The 19575-nt window shown below is 43.0% G+C and overlaps 1 protein-coding gene across 13 annotated transcripts in view; it reads right to left on the bottom strand.

Annotated features, from left to right (window-relative positions):
- The window catches only part of SLC11A2 (solute carrier family 11 member 2), a 149593-nt gene that overhangs the window by 34761 nt on the left and 95257 nt on the right, over nt 1–19575 (bottom strand). For 9 of the 13 annotated variants that reach the window (XR_014788120.1, XR_014788121.1, XR_014788117.1 and 6 more), the window contains 2 exons: nt 15952–16047; nt 962–1032 (listed from right to left, as the gene is read on the bottom strand). The gene's annotated coding sequence lies outside the window, so the exon portion shown is untranslated. Of the gene's footprint in view, nt 1–546; nt 719–932; nt 2006–15951; nt 16048–19575 lie in introns of those variants that run through there. The other 4 variants (XR_014788115.1, XR_014788113.1, XR_014788114.1 and 1 more) reach the window with 4 other exon arrangements.

Below are 19575 nucleotides of genomic sequence, written 5' to 3' on the forward strand. Positions count from 1 at the left end.
TTTCAGGCTTCACTTCCTTTGATTACAAACACGTAATAATCATACCTCAAAAGCTCAGATGTAATTACAAAAGCTAAGAGTACCCTCCAAACAAGATAAAATGTTACAATGAATGTTTGCTGTTTACTCTCTGTGGGAAGGAACATTGGAGAAGGTTTAACAAAAAATGTGCTGGCTGCCCTATTACTCATTATTCACACACACACACAGATATTACCTGCTGTTCTGGCTTTAGCAGTCATGCCTAAATTCTTTGTTCCTGCTGGAAAAGCGCACGTCCCATTTTGCCAGAAGCAAAATACTCCTTATTGTTGCACCATTTTTCTGAAAAAGAAATCCCCCCCCAATTACCAGCTTGATTATTTTAAGGACAAGACCTGCGCTACTGCATTCTTCTTAACCTATTTTGCAAGAATCTGACATTTTGTTGTTGTTGTTGATTTGTTCAGTCGCTTCCGACTCTTCGTGACTTCATGGACCAGCCCACGCAAGAGCTTCCTGTAGGCCGTCGCCCCCCCCCAGCCCCCCCAAGGTCGAGTCCGTCACCTCCAGAATATCATCCATCCATCTTGCCCTTGGTCAGCCCCTCTTCCTTTTGCCTTCCACTTCCCCTAGCATCAGCATCTTCTCCAGGGTATCCTGTCTTCTCATTATGTGGTCAAAGTACTTCAGTTTTGCCTTTAATATCATTCCCTCGTGAGCAGTCTGGCTTTATTTCCTATGAATAAATGCCAAAAAATGCCTTAATGAGGAAAAGAGAGCTAATGGCCACACAACTCACACCCCGCTCCCGCCCTACATGTATACAGACATGCTAACAAGCATGCGTGACTTGAAAGTGTCCATCTTTCTCTGACACCTGGCAATCAAGAGGGGAGGGATGCTTTTTGTATTACAGAGGAGGGCTCAGGCGAGGGGCTTCTTCATACAGACCTTTTATCCTATTGATATTGCTGACTCACAGAGGTTTGTGGGTCCTTTTCATGATTTCATCAACCTCCAGGGCACATTCAGAGGTATTTCTTGGTTATTCTATGTTAAAAAGATCCAGGAAAAATGAGGTATCAAAAAAAAACTCAGATTGTTATATTAAAACAGCCACTAGATGATGATATTTCATTGAGTTCTATGGAACTTTGAAAACTAAAAGCTTCCCCTCTCAGCAATCACGTGGTCACTGTCTGGGAGCCCGCTGTAAATGTGGAAAGGCTCCACAAGGTAGGGCTGCAGGTTTTTCCTTTAATATGAAGGCAGCTGAGGTGTTTCCAGACGAGGCTTTTATCCCAACATCACCCTGCCTCATTCACAGACCCAGACATCATCGTCTTACACACTCCTAACCTCCGTATGTTTTCCCACTGTTTCTTCCATCTTTTTTCTTACTGCAGAAAGTCCATTATGGAAAGGAAAAAAAAAAAAAAGTGGGATAGCTACACAAGGCCTTCTGATTGTTACTGTTAGGAGCCCTCTATATGGAAGCACTCCCTCATAGGACAGTGTTACCAGTTTCCTATCAGATTTCTGGGAAGAGCTATCAGTGTGGGTAGTCCTCAGGCAGTATCTGGCCAGTGCCTTAAGACTTGACAAAAGTGTTAAGAGCCCATGATGTTTTGGTGATGTGTCTCCATGGGAGGTAAGAAGGCTAGGTGAAGGTCAGAAGAAATGACTCAGCTGGGTTCCCCTCTGTAGCCAGGGGGAAGGGGCAAAATGGTGCTAGTGTACAAAGCCCTGAACAACTTGGGACAAGGATACCTGAGAGAGCACCTTCTCCTTTACCAACCTGTCCGGTCACTGAGGTCATCAGAGAGCATGCTCCTGGTGGTTCCACATGGACCTATGGCCTGATTGGAGTCCACCCGGAGAAGATCCTTCAGTGTGGTGGCTCCCTTCCTATGTAACTCCCTGCTTCTGGAGGCCAGGCCAACACTGTTGTTTTCAGTGCCTCCTGAAAACAGCTCTTTTCCATGAAGCCTGAATTGGTTGACCAACCATGGTTTGATTGACTCTGTTTTTAAAAGCATAATTTTAATATCATGATTTATTCTTTTTATCTTTGTATCATTCTATCTCTTGTTGTTCACTGGTCTTTAGATGCGGTGTACAAATGTGTTTATATATAGTAAAGGTAAAGGTGTCCCCAACCAGTCGTGCCCGACTCTAGGGTGTGGTGCTCATCCCCGTTTCTAAGCCAAAGAGCCAGCGCTGTCCGAAGACGCTTCTGTGGTCATGTGGCCGGCATGACTGAACACCGAGGTGCACGGAACGCTGTTACCTTTCCCGCCGAGGCGGTACCTATTTATCTACTTGCAATTTCTTGCTTTCGAACTGCTAGGTTGGCAGGAGCTGGGACTGAAGACGGGAGCTCACTCCGTCACGCGGCACCAGGGTCTCGAACTGCTGACCTGCCGACCTTCCAGTCTGCAGTTCAGCGTCTTAACCACTAAGCCACCGCGGCCCCTATATATATAAATAAAAAAATAAATGTCTGTACATGAAAAGAACAACAGACTGCAGTTTGAGCCACGGCCAAATGCTGAGAAAGGCACATCCCTGACTTTGGGATTCCATAAGCTAAGAGCGTTTGAGGGTGCTGGCTGTCTCACTGGAGGCCTGATGCCAGAGCAGCGGATGCTGTCTGCCTTTTGGAGAGGTTAAGCCATACATCCACCAATTCTCAACCTGTATATATTTGTAAATAAAAGGAAGTATTACAAAACATGGATATGCCTCCAGTGACCTCGGTCTGAAGGAAACCATAGCTGGGTATGTGCTGCACCCCTGGAACCTTTCACTGCTCAGAGAAGGGCCTCCTTTCCTCTCCCCAACCCTGAGCAGCTTTTGAATGTGGCTTGGAACGATGGTAGGTGTCTGAGAAGCAGAAGAAGGCTTTTTCTGATAGTCCATGGTTCTACAGAGAGGAGAGGATTGCAGAAATGGAAACCACGCAGAGGCCCCTCCTTTCTCGCTCCCTTCCCCCACCCTCTCCTATATCGCCTTTCCCGCCTTGCTCCTGCTCATTTTGCTCTCTCTCTTTCTGAATGAATCCCTCTCTCCCTCCCTTTCCGCCCCCTGAGCAGGCCCCAGCGCTGGTGCCTCTTTCTTAAAACGCTCTGCTGCATGCCAGTTGGAGGCCAGCGTGGGGATGAGAAGTTGGGAGGGGGCAGAGGGAGCTTTCCTGAAAATCACATGATTACCCAGCTTATATAAATCACAGCTTGTTTTTCTCAATTTGGAGGGGATTTAAAGGCACAGAGTTCCCTTTTTAGAAATGTGAATATGCTTGTTGGGTCTTTTCAAACTAGAGACCAGGTTTGATGTACCACAGACATGCCGATTCTTTAAGATATTTTAAACAAAAACTATCACAGCATTTTCTGATGCTTTGTTTTGCTGGGTAGAGATATAGAAACCGTATTGTATCAGCATTTTACTGTACTTTTCACTCCACAATGCATGATAACGTCTACATATGGACTTGCAAGACAGCTGTATCTGCTGTTCTGGTTTACAGGGTGGTGTACTTGCTACACAGAAAGCTTAACAGTGTGCCTACATTTTCATCTAAACATGGCTGCCAGTGTGGTTGAACAAAGGGAGGTTCTCCTAAAGCAAGCAATTTGCACAGATATGCCCTTAGGGAAATTCTATACTGCTCTTAACGATGAAATGCAAAAACTTCCATGCTAAGAAAAGGGGGAAATTCTTTTTTTACTTAAAATATTCTTTGGGTGCTGTTTCTTACTTTTTAAAAAGGAATTTAACGCTTCCTGCATACAGTTCTCATCCTATTATTTTGAGTTATATTCTCTCTTCCCCTTTCCTCTGTTGTCATCTCCCTATCCATTCTATTACCATTCTTGCAGGGAAACTTTTATGTCTTGAGAATTTTAAAAATCAGCATCTGGGGTAGCCAACTATTTTTCTTCCCCACCTCTGTTCCTGTGCTATTATCAGCAGCTTGATCTTTATACATTAGCAGGTCTTTGTCCTCATGCTTTGAAAAGCATCACCAGCTGATTTCTGCAGATCCAGCGGCTGTTACAGATTCAGGAACAGACCCGGCCAGTTTTTTTCTGGTCAGTTGGCAAACCAAAGGTCTATCATGTGTTACAAACTGCAGAATAAGACCTGTAACATCGATTTAGTAAAACAAGATAGCATAAAGAGGTCATTTAACTCTTCCAGAGGAAACAAAGGGCTGGACCATACATACATTGTCATCGCTTGATGATTGCAGCATCAAGTGATGACTTCCATGTGTCAGTAGGCTATCACAGATACAACGCCACAGACAGAACTGTAATTTCACCCCGCTGGACTTCACAGACAATGAGGCTGCCAGTCACTGAATGTAAAGTAATCCAATGATTTCATGCATGTGAGAACCAACCCCTGGGGGGTTGTCTGTGCTACAGCCTGCTTTGCAAGACTTACAACACCTTTTATATTTGACCACCTACTTTTAAAACAGATTACAAAGAGATCCTGTGTTTACACAGCAATGGGCTAAACTTGCGCCAAAATGACTGGCTCCACTGGTGTGGTTTTCTTCCCCAATGCTGCTGGCAGAGGTTTTGTTTGCCTGCCACCCTCGCAGATGGAAAATGGTCATGATTGGTACATTATCACCTTACTTGCCAGGGGAATATAGAAAATCTAAGAGAGGGTACAAGGATAGACCAGCTTCAGGAATACATATAAACAATGAGGGCAGAGTGTGAGGTTAACCTGGATGTCTGACCTGGAAAAATGGACCTTAAGTGGCACATTTTGGCCTGCACAATGACAACTTGCAGTGGCACAGACATCAGTGTTCAGATGTTTTCAGGAGAGAAGCAGCTTGTAAAATGAAATAAAGTTCTGCACTGAGCTTTCATGATGTAGGCAAGTCCAGAAGAACTGATCCAGAATCTGTTTAGTTCTTAAGGGCTGCAATCCTATACACATTTACCTGGGAGTAAGTCCCATAGAGGTCAATTGGACTTATGTCTGAGTAGGCATGCATAAGATAATTTTTAAGGTTTTTAATTATTTTATTTATTTATTTATCTATTTACTTACTTACTCTAATTTTAAACTGCCCAGTAGTTGAAAAGAAACTCCTGGAAAATTTTGAACTGGTGTGTGTGTTGTACAGAAGATGTGAATCAACACAACTATCTACCTTTTTGGACTCTCCTTGGGGGCACGGCTATGGGAAGTGTTATGATGAGCGCCTGCACTTTAATTATTTACACACACATACATATATCCAGCCTTTTAACTGGAAACAAGTGGTCCCCTAGATCTCCTTTAGAGGCCCTTCTTAGGTTCCCCTGCCATCTGAGGTTAGGTGGGTAGCAACTGGAGATAGGACATTTTCTGTGGTGGTTCTTTGCTTGTGGGACAGGCACTCCAGATGTGTTTTCCTTGCACCTCTTTTGTTGAATTTTAGAAGCTGGTTTAAAACAGTGTAATTTGCCTGGGATTTTAATAATTTTATTTATCTATTTACTTACTCTGTTTTTAAACCACCCAGTAACTGAAGTTCTCTGCTGTTTACTGTATTGTACACTGCCCAACGTTGATTTTTATTCCCCCTTTTTATTTTTATGTTAGAATTTTATGATGCTTTTAAGTTGTTTGTTCAACCATATTATTTATTTTCTAATGATTCAATGATGCTTCATTTTTTATTTTTAGCTGGAAGCTGCCTTGTGAATTTCTCAAAATTAGAAGGCGAGATTTATATGTATGTGTGAAGGAAAATAAATAATTCATATACTATGTTTGTTTCCACTGTATACATACATGCTGCTTTGATATTTTCTTCAGAAGAAATGGGCTGAAGGGTGTAGCTATGGCCACATGACAAACACATGCATTTAATTAATTAACCTTAACTGACCACAGTATGCCCAACAGGTATATGATTGTGGGATTGATATGAGCAGAAAAGGACATGGTGGTGCCAAGAATATATTGAAAGTCTTTCCTTGTCAATCAGCCTCTTTCACAATCCAGCAAGGCATAGAATTTGGCAAGCTCAAGCCCAAAATTGGAGCAGGCTTCTTTGCAAAATTAGGCCCAGGAGGACACAGACATAGGATAACACCTAAAATGTGTAACGCAACCTAAGCCAAAACCAGGTCAAACCAGAGAAACATGTCAAGGCCAGCAACAAGCAGAGGAATGAACTAGGAAGCTTGATTAGACTCCACTAGAGTAGAGGACCATATATAGAAGCATGGAAGATCTGGGATGAAGGGGGCTGAGAGGATATTGAAAGAACAGTATGCAGCTGATTGTAGCAGCTGGGGAATCTGGGTCTTTGGAATAAGAATCAGGGTGCAAAATGGACTTTAAATGTAGAATTGAATGTTCGTGTTCAGTACCGGCTCCAGGTTTTTGAAGGCCCTTGGGAGAGATACCCTCAATGGCCCTCTGCTGGGTCTATCTTGTCACCACCATTGTCACCAGCTGCTATTGCTTCTCCTCCTCTTCCTCATTATTGCTACTGCTTGCTTGACAGACAAACACCCAGTGAGCAAGGAGGCCGTGGCTTCTACTGCTCTTCCCGACTAAACAAATCGGATCTGATCTAATGCTCCTTCTTACCACCGCTGTTGTCTGGGTCAAAGCAAGAGGCGGGTGAAGGAGAGGAGCCACTCCAGGGGGCTCTTGTCAGCCAGTCCTTACTGGGGTGGGCCCTCACCAGGAGCCCTGCCATGCCTACCTTTGACACTGGCCCTGTTCAGGTTCTACACCTGCATACAGAAAGGAGGAGACCCCTATTCTTTCTTCCTGACTTCCTCTTGACTTTCCAGTCTAGTGTAAGTGTTGTGATGGGCTAGCCTTTAATCAACCCAGGGTGATACTGAAATGGTGAAATAGTGGTTTGGAACAAGGAATGGAGTTGCCATAAACATCACATGAGGTGAGGCAGAAATCCAGGCTGAAGGACTTTGGCTGTCATGGGGCAGAAGCCAGGAGGAGAGCAGAGGTGCCTCCAGATGAGGCTTTTATGGTGCCATCACCCCACCTGATGCACAGAATTATACCAAGGGGTGTGTGCCCAGATGGCACCATTTTCCACTCATAGCCTTCCTGTGTTTTTCCCACCAATCATTCTGTCTTTTTAGCTAATTACCACGGAAAATCCGTTAAGATAGAATAACTCCACAATGCCTTCTGCTTGTTAGCGCTAGGAGCCCTCTGTCTGGAAGCACCCCAGGAAAGAGGTATCTGTCTCCAAAGTAGTAACAGTTAAGGAATGAATAAAAGCAGGAGGAAAATACTATGGACGTGTCTGAACTACAATAGTCCTGTTCAGATGGCCAATGTAAACTGAGTAGAAAAAGAAGCCATTACTTATCAGTCACCACAAAACTCAGTTTTCCTGGTGACGACCTAAAATAGCTCTCTCCAACCTAGCACCCTCCTGATGTGTTGGACTACAGAAAAGCAAGAAAGAGGCAAGGATGCCCAACCTCCTTCCAGTCTTTTCCTTTTTGCTTTCATTCAGAGGACCAATAAAGACCAAACAGTAGCATTTTCCAGGACCACTAGAAGACATTTAAATTTTGGGAAGCATTTAATGGTCAGAGGATCAGGAAGTTCTTTTGATGTCATATATATTGTAATGAAATAATAAAAAGGAGTTAAGGATCTGCTTAAATCTCTCCCATAGACATAAGCTGGATCTAAAAGTGTTTAACTTTGGCTGAGTATGCCCATTGTGTTTATGTTTGAACTTATCCTGCACCATCTGGGATAAAGCTTATTAAATTAAATTAATGTTTAATTAATCATTTTTGCCATTACAATATGCAATTCTAATAATTAGGCAAAACTATAATGCATGAAAGGAATATTCAGAGCTGATTATCAGGATAAAATGCACCTTTATGCTCACCCACAGTTGTTTAATTACCTGAGATGTATCTCCTTCTGAGAAACAGTAAAATGTTTTGAGCCAATGGTCAAGCTTCATTAAAATTAGCAGTCAGTTTGTGCTATTTAAACTTCTTAGGTTCACACAGGGTGTGGTTTGCATAGAATGACAAATTCATCATTTGCTGCTATATATCTATCTAAGTTAGGGGTCCCCAACAGAAACTGCTGTGGGCACCACCACAAAATGGCTCCCATGGAGAATGTGTCTAGTCACATGGTCTAGGCTACCATGGGGGGCCTGGCTAGTCAAAAAGTGAGCTAAAGAGGTGGTGGCAGTGGTGTGGGGGAGAGAAATAGTGGGCTAGTGGCTGGGAAGAAGGGGGAAATAGCAAGGCAAAGGAGGGGAAATAGTGAGGCTAGGGGCTAGAAAAGGAGAGAAAGAAGACTACTCTAACATTTTCCAAGGTTTTTATTTTAAAATGATGTTTCTGAAGGAGGAAGTAGGCAGCTTTGTGGGCACCATAGCACCCTGAGGTGCTGTGTTAGGGACCACTGATCTAAGTTTTTAATAAAACCGTGTTAAGTGCAAGAAGAAGTGATGAAACTGGCCAATAACTGTAGCGAATGTTCAGGACTGTGGGAAAAAATGAAGTGTCTCTGAGCTAGTACAGGTGCAATGTCCCCAATCCCTAAGCCATTACTTTAAGACTGCACTGAGCTTGTGTAGGAGACTCCTAAACAGAGCTGGGCAAAACATGTGAGTAGCAGCAGATTGGCTGGATCATGCCCTTTTCACAGGCAGAGTTTTCAGGGAGAGTTAATCATGTGCTTAATTCTCCCATTAAAATCAATGGGATTTAACTGTGCTGAACTTTGGCTGATTCATGCTCTTGTTTTAATGTGTGTGTCCATTCATGTCCCTGAGTGCTTTGTGCTTGCATTGTAATTTCAGTTGTACCATCTAAATTGTTGGTGGAAAAGTATTTGTTTGCAGTTTGTTGAACAAAATGGTGCTTTGCTTGCACCCTGCTGACTGAAAGAGAAGGTTCTTTGTTTGCACCCCTGCTGAGGAGACACCACTCTCTTTGCACCAGGCTGGCAAGAGCCAGTGTGGTGCAGTGGTTACAGAGTTGGACTGGGACACAGGAGATCTGGGGTCTAGTCCCCACATTGCCATGAAGCTAACTGGGTGATTTTGGGCCAGTCACTGACTCTCAGCCTAACCTACCCCACAAGGTTGTTGTGAGGATAAAGTGGAGAGGAGGAGGAGCAGGGCTCACCTTGGGCTCCTTGCAAGAAGACAAAAGGCAAGATATAAGTGTAACAGAAACAACTATAACAACAATACTAAGTGGCTGGAGGTGTGTGTGTGTATGGGGGATATGCATTCAGTCACAGTGCCAGTAGTCAAATTTTTCTATTAAGGCTGTTTTTACACAAGGCATTTATTGCGCACTTGTGACTGGCCACTCATGGAAGTCTGCAGGTCCATTACATGATGTTATCAACCTCCAGGATGTCTCCCATCCTTTCCCCGATAATTGCACAAGCCCCCCCACCCCCCATAAGCTGAAAGTTTAAAGAACCTGGGTTTTTGGCAGACACTAGATGGCGCAGTTCCATTACAAACAATGGGAAGCCCAGTACGGTCCCCAGGAAATGGTGTTTTCACTTCTGCCTTGTGAAAAGAGAACACCCCCATTGTGCCGAGGGAATGGAAGCAAAATACCCCGGTAAGGCTGCAGAATTTCCTTTAATGTAGAGACACCCTAAGTTCATGGATTGAGGAAAACTAATTATATTTTTGCAGGATGGGAACGAAGCCTGGCTTGAGGTGCATGCAACCAGCCTAACTATGCCCGTTACTTAACCATTAGCAAAATTGCCAACCCCTGGTCCCAAATATGTTGTATATGGCAAAGGTATTTCATATGTGTAAACAAGGGAGTAACAGAATAATTACTGTGATTTCCTCACACATGCACTCAGCTGAGCACACCTGCCATGTGGCTTGCAGAATTAATGAATCCATTGCAATACAATCTAATCCATCATGTACACTCAGCTCCATGCAGAGGTTCTTCTTTTAAAAAAAACCCAATATCTTATTTTTCACTGTTTGAAGAACAATTTTCTTGTTTTTAATTTCAGGATTCTTGAAATCAAGATGCATCCCACCAGCGTCACGCTGATTTACCACATCATTGTTTAGCAGCAAATACTTTGCTGAGACTGGGCTGTTGGACTGAGTAGTGAACTACCAGTATTGGTATTGCTCTTGCATTCAGCAGAGGACAGCACTGCTAATCAGCAAGCTACAAACAATACTGGCAGACCATTTAGGCCCTCCCATTTTCTACTATGATCACAGTGAGTGCTCAGTTTTGTTTTGTTTTTAATTAGTCTCTACTTCATATTCTACCAGCAAAAAAATCGGCTTTCAAATTAGCCAAATCCCACTAAAATACATTATTAAAAAAAATAAATAAAACCGATCAAATATTAAAAGAGTAAAAGTTACACACACATGCAAACACACACAATAGCAGGGAAGCTGTAACAGCAATAAGACCAGTCAACCAAACACCTTCCCAAATGAGGACATTTTTGACCTGCTTCTTAAATTCACTCAATAAGCTGGCCATACAAACAGGTAGAATCCAGCTTCCTTGTTGTGCCCATTCCGAGACTTCAGTGTCTTCTCCTCCTCCCTGCAGCCCCTCACATGCCCTCCAAACCTCAAGAGTGTCCCCCAACTCTCTGGAGGAGATCTGGAAGGCCAAATTGGTGGGTTCAGTGAGGAAGAAAGAACACGGAAGGTCCATTTTGCAAGTGCGACAAGGAAGCTGGAACCAGCGCAAACATCTTTAGACGAGTTCAGCAGGGATGCACCATCTAGGACCAGCCCTACCATTGGGCAGAATGAGGTAGTCCACCTCAGGTGGCAGATTTTGACGGATCAATAAAGAACAGTGAATTGCTGAGTTTAGATGATGATGGTGATTATTAATGACGGGGGCACCATTTGGATTTTCTGCCTCAGGCACCAAAATGTCTTGGGCAATCTCTGGCACCACCCCAAAAAAGGTCCTGCTACTCACCTTCACAAACCTTAGTCCTGAAGGTAAAATTCAATTAGCCATTCCATCTCATATATAACATTTCTTTTCTTTTTTCCCTCCACGGAGGCTCTTTTTAAGTCTCTTTTCATGCATTGTTAGGGTGGGGGGGGGAGAGATTTCTGGATTCCACTGCAATATTAATAGTAAGTATTATCTACCTAAGATGTTTTTCTCATCGTCACATTTCTATGCCCCTGTTTTATATTTTACTCCAGCCATGCTGTGCTCTTTCTCTCATAATAAAGCAGGAGAGCAGTGTGTAATTAAATATGACAGCAAGGTTTACAACCTTTTCTCAAACCTTCCTAGCTCCATTTAGTCTACTTTAATTTTTTTTGTTTTAATTTCACAGATTTCCGAGAACAATAGGCTTGTCAGTGAATTGTGAACATTCAGAGAGCAATGTAATTTAGGAAGCCTTGCCTCCATCTCTTCCTTTGTGACATATCCATTCTTCCCATTCCCATCTTCATTCTGGATGCTGCCAGCTTTAGCAAATTAATTGTTCTAATAGGGGGAGGGGGGAGTGCACAGGTCACCATTTAGAGCCTATTGTGTTTTTTTCCATTCCAGATGTCTTCAGCATTAGATCTGCGTATTGTGCTCCATGTAGAAGAGCCCTCATGCCACAACCTTGTGGGAGATTAACATATGAGGGCATCCCTACAGATCCTCCATCCACAGGAGGCTCTGCTCATGCAGTTTCTCTCCCTTCCTTTGCAGTAGAGAAATAGTGTGGGCCACTTTGTGTGTGGGATTTTTAAAAGTATGAATCAGGGCCATGTCTCAATCATCAGGGAACATACCATGACATAAAGAGATAATTTCCATTTCATATCCACTTGTATAGAATATTATAAATGTGCATGTTGTACTTGTATTTCTGCCCTTCTCCCCTCCTTTTTTCCCCAAGGAATTTAATATGTATTTTCTGTTTCTAAACTTTGGGAGGAGGTGCGGGGCTTGGCTAGGTCTAGCGGAATCCCAAGCATGTTCTCTCAGAAGCCCCATTGAGTTCAATGGGACCTACTCACTAGTAAGGCCAGTTCCAGATTTTTGAAAACCCTCTAATGAACTTACTCTTCTGGAGCAAAAGACCCATTCTTCCCTCAGCAAGAGTGCAACAGTCATTCACTTCTGCAATTTATAATCCAAATCTCTCTTTTCTGCTGATGTTTTAGACAAGGTCCTGGTTTGCACGATCATTGGCAGTCCACCAGATTGCCATTTTAAGCCCCCTACTGCGACTTCTCATGTTGCCCGAACCTGGTAAGGGTGGCTTGTTGGGGTGGTTAACAAACCACCCCACAACCCTACAACAGGCCATGGGTTCTGGGTGGTTTGTTAACCACCTTGCCAAGCCATCCTCACCAGATTTGGACGACATGAGAAGCTGCACTTGGCGAGGGGATTTCTGTGCATCAGGCAACACAAAACCAGCATGTGCAAGGTGGTTAACAAGCCACAGTGATCGTGCGAACCGGGCCAATGAAACAGCAGCAAGGAAGTAAGATTAGAGAACATTTTGGGTCTGGAGCTCAGCTTGATGGGCACTTCAACCACTCATAGGCTCTGACAGTTGCCTGGCTTTGCTAGATGCCAGCAGTGGTCATGCTAGTAAATGTGCAGCCTTGGGGTGCTTCTAGACAGAGGCTTCTAGAGCTACCAATTAGAAGGTATTGTACAGCTGTTCCATCGTTTTCTCCTTTACAGAAGTAAGAAAAAAGAAGGACGGTGGGAAAACATGCAAGGGTTATGAGCAGAAGACAACAACGTCTAGACCTCCATAATATTCTGTGAATGAGGCAGGGCAACGGTGTGATAAAAGCCTCACCTTGGTCTTTCACTGAGAACCTGAAGTTCCAAAACCATAATCTTTTGATTATACAGTTAGTTAGGACACAAGGAGAATTACATAAAGTGTCCGTAACTGAGAAATGTATTTGTGTAAATAAAGTGAATTATACTTCGATAAATATCTTTGAGAGGATGCTGACATCTGCTGGACAAAATTGTGCACATTGTTACAAATTGTATTTCATTTCCTGTTACCAGCTTACCTGCCACTAACCTAACTTGCTGAATTCATCTTTAAAAAGTTAATCTAAATGAGGAGAGAGATGGAATAAAGGTGTTATTATTGTACACTAAAAGAAATGGAATGTGAAGGATAGAACTATGTATGATTTATATTAAAGCATTGTTCAAAGAATATAAGAATGTTTTATTGTTTTAATAATTCCCCTAAAGAAGAACACTGTTGCACAAAATGTGTACATGTAGGATCTTTTAAATGTGCAATAAAATTATTTTGTCATGTTAAAAAAAAAAATCCTCTACAACTCAAATCAGTCTAACTAAATTAACTTAGTATGGCATGTCCCTTCTCAAAACATTTTAGATTTTAGGCACATACACCTCAAACGGCCACAATCTAACAGAGAATTATGTGTGTTTAAGAAAATCGATTATCTTGTACTGTGGCCTATGTAACATGTGAAGTGGTCAAAAGGATAACACTTCCAGGCAGGTCTGACTGTCAGCATGTCTTTACAAATGGAGAAATGGCTATTAGCCATGATGGCTATGTATTACCTCCAGTATCAGAGGCAGTATGCGTCTTTTTACCAGTTGCTGAGGAACACGAGCAGGAGGGTGCTATCACACTCCTGTCTTCCTTCCCATAGACATCTGGTTTGCCACTGTGGGAACGGAATGCTGGACTACATAGCCCTTTGGTCTGATCCATAACGGCTCTTCCTATGTTAAGGATTCTGTGGTTCCAACATTGTTATTCATGATTAAATATACCCATTACTCCAGATATTGGGTTGGGTCCAGTTTTAAACTGGATCAACTGCACTGGCGGATATGGACTTCTCTGCCCCCTCCTTCATATGGCACCCCTTCCAGACCCCCTGAACATACTACACAGAGAGTCAGGAGATCCTGCTGAACGGGGTGAACTGTAGTGTAGGAGGGAGGCTGTATTCCCACAAATTGTGCAGAGGGCCTCCTGTGAGTGGAACCCCTCCTCTCACAGAAGGGCCCTTCCTCTCATGGAAAGCAAATCCTGGATCCATCCCACTGACCCAATATGGCATATCACTTTGCATGCATTAAAATTACAGGATCTGTTGGCATATAGCCATTTTTGACACCAGTCATGAACACATTTTCAGAGTTTTTGCTGCATGGAATTCTTCTTTCCAATGAGATAGCTATGAGGCACACTGCTCCTAGACGCTGGAATACAATTCATACATTTTAAAATTCCTGTTCCTATATTATTTCAAACTGCTCCCTCTCCTGGCCATTTGTATTCTTCAAACAGTAAAAGAAGATGATGCCTATAATACTAATTAATAATTCATTCAACTGTGGTATTTGGATGTGACCAAGGATGCCATCCTATACATGCTTAGACAGAAAGAAGTCTATCATCTCCCATAGCTGGTTGGGGAATGCTGGGAGTTGTAGGACTTTTTTCTGTCTAAACATGCATAGGATGTCACCCTAAGTCCCATTTCAGTAAGGGAGCAAAAATCCTATGGCCATCTAGATGTTGTCTAGCAGCCATAGGATTGTGCCCTAAGTCTACTTTACATCTGACTAAAGACCAAGCTGACACTATTTTAAATCTGTATCTATCAGCTATGTATTTTTTGTTTTTTACTCTAGAGTAGGTGCAGGCCAATTGATCTGGATCTTAAAAGCCCCCCTACACCACCCCCTATCCTAGGGCTCCAATCTGGATCTGGGGCCTTGTGCCTACTCTAGTGGAAAAAAGACACATATTTAAAGTAATGTCCATTTTGGCTCTAAGTTTGGATCCGTCCCTGTGTCTTCAGTGCAGTGAATTTCATTCCTTTTTAAATGACTGATTATGGCTTTCCTTATTAGAGCATTAATATATCTGAAATTATTTAAAGAAAATAGAAAATTGGGAATCATGTTGTTACTATTATTTAATTCTGGAATGTTTGGTTTCCACATTATTTTTGGTACCTCTGAAGGGCTGAAAAAAGCATTTCTACTCTTAGAAAGTATCAAATATTTAGGCACTAGCCCTTTTCTGAGCTCCCCCCCCCCCATTCCTAGGTGTTACAGCATCAGTGCAGTAAGTTAAAAGAGGGAGAAAAAGCCCTCTATTCCTACTTCCCTTGGCAACCTTCTGAAAAAGAACAGTTTTGAATTTTAAAAATGTGCCATTGCTACAACGTATCATATATCAGCACTCTACACCTCACCATACCTGCTCACACTCTCCCCTGCCTAGCCTCAACTTTTTAGGTGACCCCATCACAGACACTTGGCAATTTTCCTACATTGCCTCTCAGGCTGATATACTTTTCTATCCTTCCATGTTTACCTGTTCATCAATTTGTCTTACTACAATGCCATTCTTCTAGGCTCATCGTGACTTGCAAAAGCACTGTCTGCAACAGCATAGTTTGAAAGGAGGGGCTTGCCAGCTGTAGAACCCAAGAGGGCCCTTGTAGTTTTGAGAGTTGCAGAGGAGGAAGAATTTTGCCACGTGCTGTTTTTCCCACCACAATACTGCAGTGATGGGAGAAGCCAGAGTTGGTGGCCTTTTCCATTCTATGGACCTCTCACTATCTTGACTTAGCATCCCTATGAAAGGGCTTTCTTTAACTACATTTTCCAAATTGGCCCTCAGAAGCATATAAGACTGGTGAAATCTCTAAAGCAGCAAGATTGGGTTATCTCTAATATTTCCAACTACCACCGCAATGTATCAGTCAGTCAATCCGCTTATTACAGAACTGTGTGCAAATGGCCTCTTGAAATTCCCCATCCTATTTGTGGGCAAATAAATTGGAAGGATAATTTCACTGAATTTCTCCAAGGGGAGGAGAAATTCTCCAAGTTTCTCACACATAGGGTTCACCACTGGCAGGCGTTGTAGCACAGCTTCTTTTTCTGAGCTTACCTCATGGTTGCAAGGTGGTTGAGGGTGCTGTTTGTTCTTTCGGTTACACATCTCTCTATTGCCCTGCAGTCTCCCAAGCTGCCTATACTTCCTAACCTGAAAAACAAAACAAAAAAAGCTTATGGGAGGATTTGCCATATGATGTCTCCCCCTGGGCTTTAACTGTAGTACTGGAAGCTGACGGTGTTACAGGCTGCAGGAGAGATGATTGTACAGTGGACAGGGCACTCACGCACACTCCTCAGCCACCCCAAGCCCAACCAATGACTATTTCTCCAAAATGTTCTTCTCCTTTGAATTTCTTTTCTAAAGCAATTTATTTTCTATCAAATTGAATGAGAATGGTCCAAAAATGTAGAACATAACAGCACTAGTTTATTATTTATACCACACTCTTCTGCCATGGACCACTTAGAGTGGCTTAACAACGATAAACAAAGCAAAAATGAAAGCGAAGCACATTAAAATAACAATTTAACTTGTAGTACACCATTTTTTTTATTGAATACAATAATGAAAAGCAAGTGTGGGATGTGAAGGCTAATGGTCTCTGGAGATCCAGCATATTCCTTTTTACCGTCTACTGTGGCTGCAAATGCTTGGTTGGCTAATAAAAGAAGCTGTAAACCAGGAGGAGCTAGCATAACAGATTATAATGGAGATACTGTTACATTTCAAGAGAAGAAAAGGGAACAAATGCTCCCAGGCAGGCACTGGAACTACCATCTACCATCTGAAAGGAAGCTACTGCTCCATATCATTTTATTCTCAGTGTTCCGAAGCTCCATTTGAAAAAGAGATAGTTTGTTGCCAAGCTCAGCAATAAACAGTGCCCTTAAGACAGGCACGTTGAAGGGCCAAAATGGATGAGGGACAGGACATTCATGGTTAGCTCTGAAAGGGTTGAATAAGGTGGATCAACTGTGCTGTCAAAAGTTGATTTCCCCTGCCTCCTTCTTGCCACAGCAGCCCTTCAAGTCCCCTAAAAATGCTGCATAGAGTCAGAGACCCTGCTGAATGGGAACAGGAAACTTCTGTGAGTAAAGCCCTTCTCTCATGAAAGGTTCCTTTCTCTCACAGAAGGCAGATTCTGGATCCAAGCCTCAACGTTCTTAATATTTAACCTTAAAACAGTTCTGGGTGGTGAATGATGTTCTAAAATTGGAGTACTGGCCTTTCCCTATATATCATTTCCCTGATCTAAATTCCCCTCACTAGCTTCCCCTCTCAATGGGAAAATACTTTATTTCATATAAAATTATCAGTCTCCACTACATGCAGTCAAATTGCGAGAGAAAATCACATTCAGGTGGCCAGATGCAAAAGAGGGCAGGACTCTTACTCTTAAAATTATCCTCTACCGAACCATTAAAGGTGCAGCAGAAGCCGTATCTGCTTTTGCATCTGGCCACCCTAGTCACATGATTATGAACTTGAACTACTCTACAGGGGCAGAGGAATGAGCTGGTCACCTAAACAAAAGTTCTTGAAGAGCCAAAATCCATGAGTCAGCTTTCTCAAAACTCATGAGATGCATAAAGCACATTAAAAGTATTTTTAAATATTGAAATGCTTGTTCTGAGCATATTCTACTTTTGCACATTAATTATCCTAGTTTAGGGCTCAGAGAACTTCTAAACTTTTGAGAAGGGGTAATAAGATTATCAGATGTTATGCACCTTCCATCCATGAAGCTAACTACGGTTTTTGTTGTTTTAAGTTGGACATTATTTAAAGGATAGGGCTATGCATTATTTTATATTTATTTATTTATTTCATTTCTATACCGCACAATAGCTGAAGCTCTCTGGGCGGTGCTCAAAAATTGGAACCATGAAATACAACATCTGAGCTGCAGTTATAGAATTGTTGTTGTTGTTCAGTCGTGTCCGACTCTTCGTGACCCCATGGACCATAGCACGCCAGGCCTTCCTGTCCTGCGCTCTCTCCCAGAGCGTGCTCAAGTCCACATTCATTGTATCGGTGATGCTATCTAGCCATCTCATCCTCTGCCGTCCCCTTCTCCTTTTGCCTTCAATCTTTCCCAGCATCAGGGACTTTTCCAGGGAGTTTTCTCTTCGCATTAGCTGGCCAAAATATTTGAGCTTCAGTATCTGTCCTTCCAATGAGCACTCAGGGTTGATTTCCTTTAGGAGCAGTTATATAATAGCCACCACCAAGAACTAAGGAGCAGAGTAGGAAGTTGAAACATATGTGCCTTTAACCCATCTAAGCAATTCAGAAAGCTGCAAGACATCTAATTATAAGAAATTAACACATTCAACAGATAAAACAGTTTGAAGCTTTTTGATCTGACAAACTGCTTAACTTCCCTCTTGCTCTAAAGTGGGAGGCACAAGCTTCTATTTCTTTTCTCTAGAATTGCTGTACCGTGTCATTCTTCCTTGAAGGGGGCAATGTACTTTTAATAGCGGCATGCCGGGCAGAAAACCAACAGGTGGCGCATCTCCTCTCCACCTGCTGGATGTCTGCCTGTCACAACACTGATAAAGAAATAACCCTGCAGAGGTGGAAATGGCAACACACTTGGCTTCTCTCTCCTCCCTCACAGTAGTTGTTGTTGTTGTTCAGTCGTGTCCGACTCTTCGTGACCCCATGGACCATAGCACGCCAGGCCTTCCTGTCCTGCGCTCTCTCCCGGAGCGTGCTCAAGTCCACATTCATTGCATCGGTGATGCTATCTAGCCATCTCATCCTCTGCCGTCCCCTTCTCCTTTTGCCTTCAATCTTTCCCAGCATCAGGGACTTTTCCAGGGAGTTTTCTCTTCGCATTAGCTGGCCAAAATATTTGAGCTTCAGTATCTGTCCTTCCAATGAGCACTCAGGGTTGATTTCCTTTAGGAGCAGTTATATAATAGCCACCACCAAGAACTAAGGAGCAGAGTAGGAAGTTGAAACATATGTGCCTTTAACCCATCTAAGCAATTCAGAAAGCTGCAAGACATCTAATTATAAGAAATTAACACATTCAACAGATAAAACAGTTTGAAGCTTTTTGATCTGACAAACTGCTTAACTTCCCTCTTGCTCTAAAGTGGGAGGCACAAGCTTCTATTTCTTTTCTCTAGAATTGCTGTACCGTGTCATTCTTCCTTGAAGGGGGCAATGTACTTTTAATAGCGGCATGCCGGGCAGAAAACCAACAGGTGGCGCATCTCCTCTCCACCTGCTGGATGTCTGCCTGTCACAACACTGATAAAGAAATAACCCTGCAGAGGTGGAAATGGCAACACACTTGGCTTCTCTCTCCTCCCTCACAGTAGTTGTTGTTGTTGTTCAGTCGTGTCCGACTCTTCGTGACCCCATGGACCATAGCACGCCAGGCCTTCCTGTCCTGCGCTCTCTCCCGGAGCGTGCTCAAGTCCACATTCATTGCATCGGTGATGCTATCTAGCCATCTCATCCTCTGCCGTCCCCTTCTCCTTTTGCCTTCAGTCTTTCCCAGCATCAGGGTCTTTTCCAGGGAGTTTTCTCTTCGCATTAGGTGGCCAGAATATTTGAGCTTCAGCTTCAGTATCTGTCCTTCCAGTGAGCACTCAGGGTTGATTTCCTTTAGGACTGACTGACTGGACCTCCTTGCAGTCCAGGGCTCCGTCCTAAGTG

The sequence above is a fragment of the Heloderma suspectum genome, chromosome 2, assembly GCF_057233095.1.
Source record: "Heloderma suspectum isolate Gila_16-S chromosome 2, 16-S_ref, whole genome shotgun sequence".
NCBI classification, from domain to species: Eukaryota; Metazoa; Chordata; class Lepidosauria; order Squamata; family Helodermatidae; genus Heloderma; species Heloderma suspectum.